The following is a 6,000-nucleotide window of genomic DNA, read 5'->3' as shown; positions in this document are numbered from 1 at the left end:
AGCTGGCCACCAAATTCACCTGATCTGTCATTTTGCGATTACTTTGTGAGGGAAGCTCTCAGTTCTTAGTTGTATCACATCATGCCACGGGCATGGATGTGTGTGATGTCCATAGGTTAGTTAGGTTTAATTAATTCTAAGTTGAGGGGACTGATGACTTCAGATGTTAAGTCTCATAATACTTAGAGCCATTTGAACCATTTTACTGTGTAATCTTTGTTTAATTCTTCCATATGACTTGGCAACAGTAGCGTTCGCCGAATTCTCCGTGTACGTGTTTCAAAGTCATCCGAAGATTCTGCTTCACTTTATTTTTCTGGTGATGTAATGGGCTCTATTCATTCGCAATGCAAATAATCAGACAACCTGTTCTCGCATTCATCACGTATAACTGTGTCTTCTCCTTCGTTTACCACTATCAAAGGGCACGAGATTTTGTAGAATCAAGCAACTTGCTAATATGTCTGCACCTTATTGTTCCTTAATACAGAACAGACGCAATATTGGCGTTCGATAGCTTTGTCCACGGCACCACAGTGATGTCAAAGCGCTTTCCTGGTTGTTATGCACACGACACAAACATGGCGTCAGCGGCATCTGCCTCATAGTTATGCACACGACACAAACGTTTTGACACTGGCTTTTGTCCGATAGTTTTGCATAACATCAACGTGGTGCTACCGGACTTCATAGTGTTAAAATACTTGTTTTCGATCCGTGGTTAGACATTTGATATTAAATAATTACACTGGAAACAGAATAAATTGCATATAGCCAAAACATATATTTGATTCACGTGACAGTTGGTCAGTTACACTCTTTCGTTTTCTTGGCACTGTCGTTACCCCGTAACTCATATGAGACTGAGGTGAACATACTGGCAAATGTTACACCCGTGTCATGTGGTCGAAGAACTTAATGTAGTAACGAACGTATTATTATAATTTTTAAATTAACCTTGTACATTAATTAAAGATACCTGGACCGTTCCTTGTTTTCAACACGTTGAAGAACTGACATATGTCCCAAAATCCGGATTTTAATTAATACTCTTCTTCATTTAATACTTAGAATACTGTGGCGTTCACCGTTAACCTGTTCTTCACAGGTTTCTCCAGTCTATTGAGAAAAATACCTCCAGGGTTTTCGCGATAGTCGACTTGTCAAAATGCAACTGGAGAACTGGTCGATTACACTAGAAAATGTGACGCTGCGGTATGCGTGTGTGGCGCTGGGACATTTCCCTGCCAGTTACTTTCTCCTTTTCTGTTCCATTCGTGAGTGGTACTGAGGAGAAACGGCTATTCGTCAACGATGAAATCGTATCGGGTGATCTCCGGAATTGTGGATTCGTCTCGTCGCAGCGTTTCGAAGAGTTTCGTACCCATCATCATCAAGCGAAGCTGTGGTCAGCCTCCGTGGGACATCGAATGTAATGTTGCCTTCATGGCCTCTTGACGAAATATATGTTGGAAGAAAGAGTATGTTGGTTAACTCTCTTTGGGCCGAAATTTCTTATTATTTTTCAATTAAACCACTCTGTTAAGCCAAACGCCTCAAAGATAATGCCTGGCTGTAGGTTTTGATGACGTTTTTACTCTTACTAATTGAATACGTTACGAAATGCGCTTCTCTTCTTTGGAACTTCCCAATTTGTTCTATCAATTCATTCCTGTAAGGGTTACAGACTATGGCGTTACTGAAGTTTCAGTAGAACGAGCTAACTCCTTCATATGTGAACTACATTTCCTGAGGTTTCTTACAATAAATTTCAGTCTGGCAGCTGCCTTTCCCACGCTTCGTTTTTGTGCCCATTCCACTTAAAATCGTTCCAATGCATATTCCCAGATACTTAATAGATGTGACTCTTTCCAGTGATTGTTCAGCAATATTATGTAACATTAGTGTTATGAAACAGTTATAGGTCTTCCCGCCTATCTATGAGCCGTTGTAAAATGGCTCTTGCTCCTTCTGTTGATGACAACAACCTTGCGACGGTCTATTTTCTGTAGATCACTTTGTTTCCTTCTTGAATTCTCTATTGATTCATACATCTGACTGCAGTTATTATTTTCTTTGTTGCCTCTAAATTTGTATGCAAAATATCTGCTTGACACTTTTTCAAGGAAATATTTGTCTTAAGTCTTCACTTCTAGGCATTTCCAGTCCATTAGCTTGAAATTTGCATTTTGAGCTTATTTATTTGTAAGTTTATTTTTCGAAATAACTGTCGTGGATACATAATTAGTATGTACAACTGAATCTGAATACTGAAACGTACGCTCCTTCGATATAAACTCAAAAGCGTGGTGTGGCTTCGTGTACCGCCGGGTGCATTCGCGCTCTCCACTGCACTGACTGACCGACATTTCACATGGGCACACTGTCGTTACCAAGGACAAGATATACCAGTTATGTGGCACGTGAACTGCTATGATCATTATGCGAAGTTCAGTTTGACGTTGAGCTGGTATGTAATTATCTATCCTACAAATGTACATTCGTGGGAAGCACATCACTCCAATTTTGTGGAAGACGGTCTTGGAAATTTGTCTGCTATTGGTGCCTGCAACATCCGCGGGAAAAGTATGATTAGTACCCGTAGTGGTCGGTGCTTGTTGGTGTGTTTGGTAGGCGCCTTACGCCGTGTATCATATCAAACTACAAAACAATCATATCGGTAGATTGTCGGAATAGTTATTCATTGTTACATTCTGTGCCGTAAATTTGGTTACCATACGTGTGTTACGTTGTTTTAGGTTTGAGCTAGCCCGATTTTATTTAAAGAGTGTACTGGTTCCTAGGTTGGCTAGCTTACATTGCTAAAATTTTTTTGTGTCACAGTGATTCTGTGTAGGCTATCTAGCTCCTAGCTTCCTAGCTGTAACGTTTGAGTCAATGATGGTAATTAATGAAAATTATACGTGCTGCTTATGAGAAATTTGTTTTGTATGCAGGATTGATAGAGTTCAAATTTACTACCTACAGTTTTACTTTAATACATGTGGCCGTTGTCGTTCAAATTTTATTTATCTATTCTTTCATGCAACTGTACTGAGCTAACACAATTTAAAGTCAACCTACGTACATTTGTACATTTCTCTTGACTTAGATTTGTATTCTACCCAATGCTTTGTATGGGTACTTGTTCTTAATCTCGGGCACTTTAAAGACAGTTTAAACAATCTTCATACGATCTATGTAAACGTTATATTTTACGTCGTTTCTATATTTGCTCAATGGTTGTTTCCTGGTGCCCTTAGAGTTGCTAGCTGATATGTTAACTAAATGTTTATTGAAATTTGACGTATTATTCTGAAACTTGGCTTCATTGAAATGTTCTTCTGTCCGTTGTAATAGCACCTCAAATTTGAGATACTAATTGTTTATTACTAATTTTCTCGGAATGCATTCATTTGAGCTTATCCGTTCACCTTTAAACGAAAGAAAATCGTAACAACAGTTGGCACAGTCGATACAGTGAGCAGTTGTGTAATCATAGAACGCAACATAACAGGCCGTAATGGTAATGGACGAAGCTGATGATGTGTTTCGAGTTTCTGATCAAATTTCCTTTCTTATAAAGAATTTCTCCAGTAATCTAGGTTCATTTCTAGGTTCATTACGGCTATAGAAAAGAAAGGAAGACTACAGCCAACAAAACAAAAAGGGAGGTTAGTGATGTGCTTCTGTGTGTTCAGCTTAGTTCAGTTAACTGGAAACAACAACTCGGTTGAAGACGCACATTTCTTTGTATCAATAGTGTAGGAAGTAAGTTGCTGAGTCAACAGTGAACGAATATGAGGGTGAAACCTGTCGTTTCTAATCACTCTCTCTGGTATGATGTCATGGCGACTGTTGTACTGGTTCACACGTGTTAGAATCACTCTCTGTATCCTGCTCCTTGTGAATCACATATTTCGATGTGGCCACCACAGCCTCGATAAATCCGATCATCATTTGCTTTGGGCCTTTGTCCCACTTCAACGCGAGATCTGCCTTGTTACTGTGGACGCGGCGATGTCAGTGTTCGAGAGTGGCCGGATGCCCGACGCGGCGATGTCAGTGTTCGAGAGTGGCCGGATGCCCTTCCTGCTGACACCACGTAACCCCCAGGACGGAATCAGAGTACCCCAGCTGTCTGCTTCTAGTGTAAGCCATGGGATAGTGCGGACGTTTTGCAAATGTCTGCGAGTCGTGTAACTGAGGCGGGACGTGGGGACCAGCCCGGTATCCACTTAGTGGGATGTGGAAAACCGCCTTAAAACCTAATCACGCTGGCCAGCACACCAGCCCTCGTCGTTAATCCGCCGCGCTGTTTCGATCCGGGGCCGGCGCGCCTACCCGAGTCCAGGAAGCAGCGCGTTAGCGCCCTCGGCTACCCTGGCGGGTCTCGACAAATCTGATGAAAGACATTATTCCACCGTGCTGTATTTTTAAAAGGAATGAATTCCTCATTACTAGTTTATATCATGCCCAACACTAGTAAGGCCGAATGCATTATGTTTAACACTAAGCCTTCTAAATATTAGTATGAAAATTACATTCCTCTTGAGCAGTTGTTTAGAGGAACTTGAAGCAATTGTTTAGTGGCACGTGATATGCAACTGTGCGACTATTTGTATCATAGTACTTCCGTTGTATTCAACAGATGAGTCCTGAAAGGTCAAGTGAGACACAGTACACGGGATCTTTCTTTGACACCAACTGAACGTGGTCTCACTAACTGCGACATAATCGTGTATACAAACAGTGATCCAATAGTGTAAAATGCTTTTTTATTCCAGTCTCTGATCACAATATGAATTCTTTAGACGATGACCGGTTTGAGTCTGTAATGACCATCCTCAGATCTAAAATATATAAATATATACATCTAGTGAGCAGTGTGCCTTTTAACATAAAACAGCAATACGTATCACAATATACTGTCATACAACCAGGGAAATGTACAACTAAAATATAGTATAACGTACCTTATTTACACCATGTCCTAAAGTGATACGGCCATAATAGCATCTTCAAAACATATAAATATAATCAGCATAGCATCGTCACATAGATCTAAAATAAGGTGTAGAATAGGCCACATCGTCCACTTAGTGATTATTGCAACTATCTCCTGAAGTACAGTAGCAACCAGAAACCTGTTTGCCTACACCCTCCCTACATGTCGCTACTGTGGGCTTGCTTATATGTAGTCGTCATTTACGCAAAAACATAATCTGATAAAAGCAGATTAGATAAAATGTATGTAGCAGACTTATTAAAATTGATGACTATCATAGAAACTAATTGTGAAATATTAAAAGATGAATGCTGTTACCCATGTAAAATCATTAAAAGGAAATATATGAAGAGTATAGGTCTGACCCTTTTTATGGTGACTTTACGGTCAACAGTTAATATAGCGTAACACATTGCCTGTGGCAACCTATAAATTGCTTATGAAAGATAAAATGTCTATATGACATGATATATTTTAGATCTGTGGATGGTCATTACAGACTGAAACCGGTCATCGTCTAAAGAATTCATATTGGGATCAGAGACTGGAATAAAAAAGCATTGAACGTGGTCTACGTATGCGGAATACGATATTGCAGTGCCTGTGTTATTCTGAATCACGATGCAAACTTCCTTTGAAGCTGTGTGCGTGTGCAAAGGAACAGGCACTGATTCGTAATACAGAAAAACACCGGCACCGCAATATCGTATTTATCCGAAGACACCGAGCAAACGACTGTCAAGTGAAATGTCTCCCATGTACGTGAATATACATACTGGATGTACGAGTACAGGCTGTAGACGCATGGTTGACTACATATGGAAGTTTGGGACTGGCGGTGAGTCGTGCACGGATAGCCAGGGCAAGTGCTTGCGATGAGCTGGAACTCTGGGTTCGAGTCCCAGTTTTCGACAAATTTTCTTTGTCGCCATTCCATTAAACAGCTGACGGTTGTCCATATTCAAAATTGCGAATACACTAAATGTAAATGT

Source organism: Schistocerca piceifrons, chromosome 2 (assembly GCF_021461385.2).
Source record: "Schistocerca piceifrons isolate TAMUIC-IGC-003096 chromosome 2, iqSchPice1.1, whole genome shotgun sequence".
NCBI lineage: Eukaryota > Metazoa > Arthropoda > Insecta > Orthoptera > Acrididae > Schistocerca > Schistocerca piceifrons.
Note: the sequence above shows the minus strand (reverse complement) of the source record.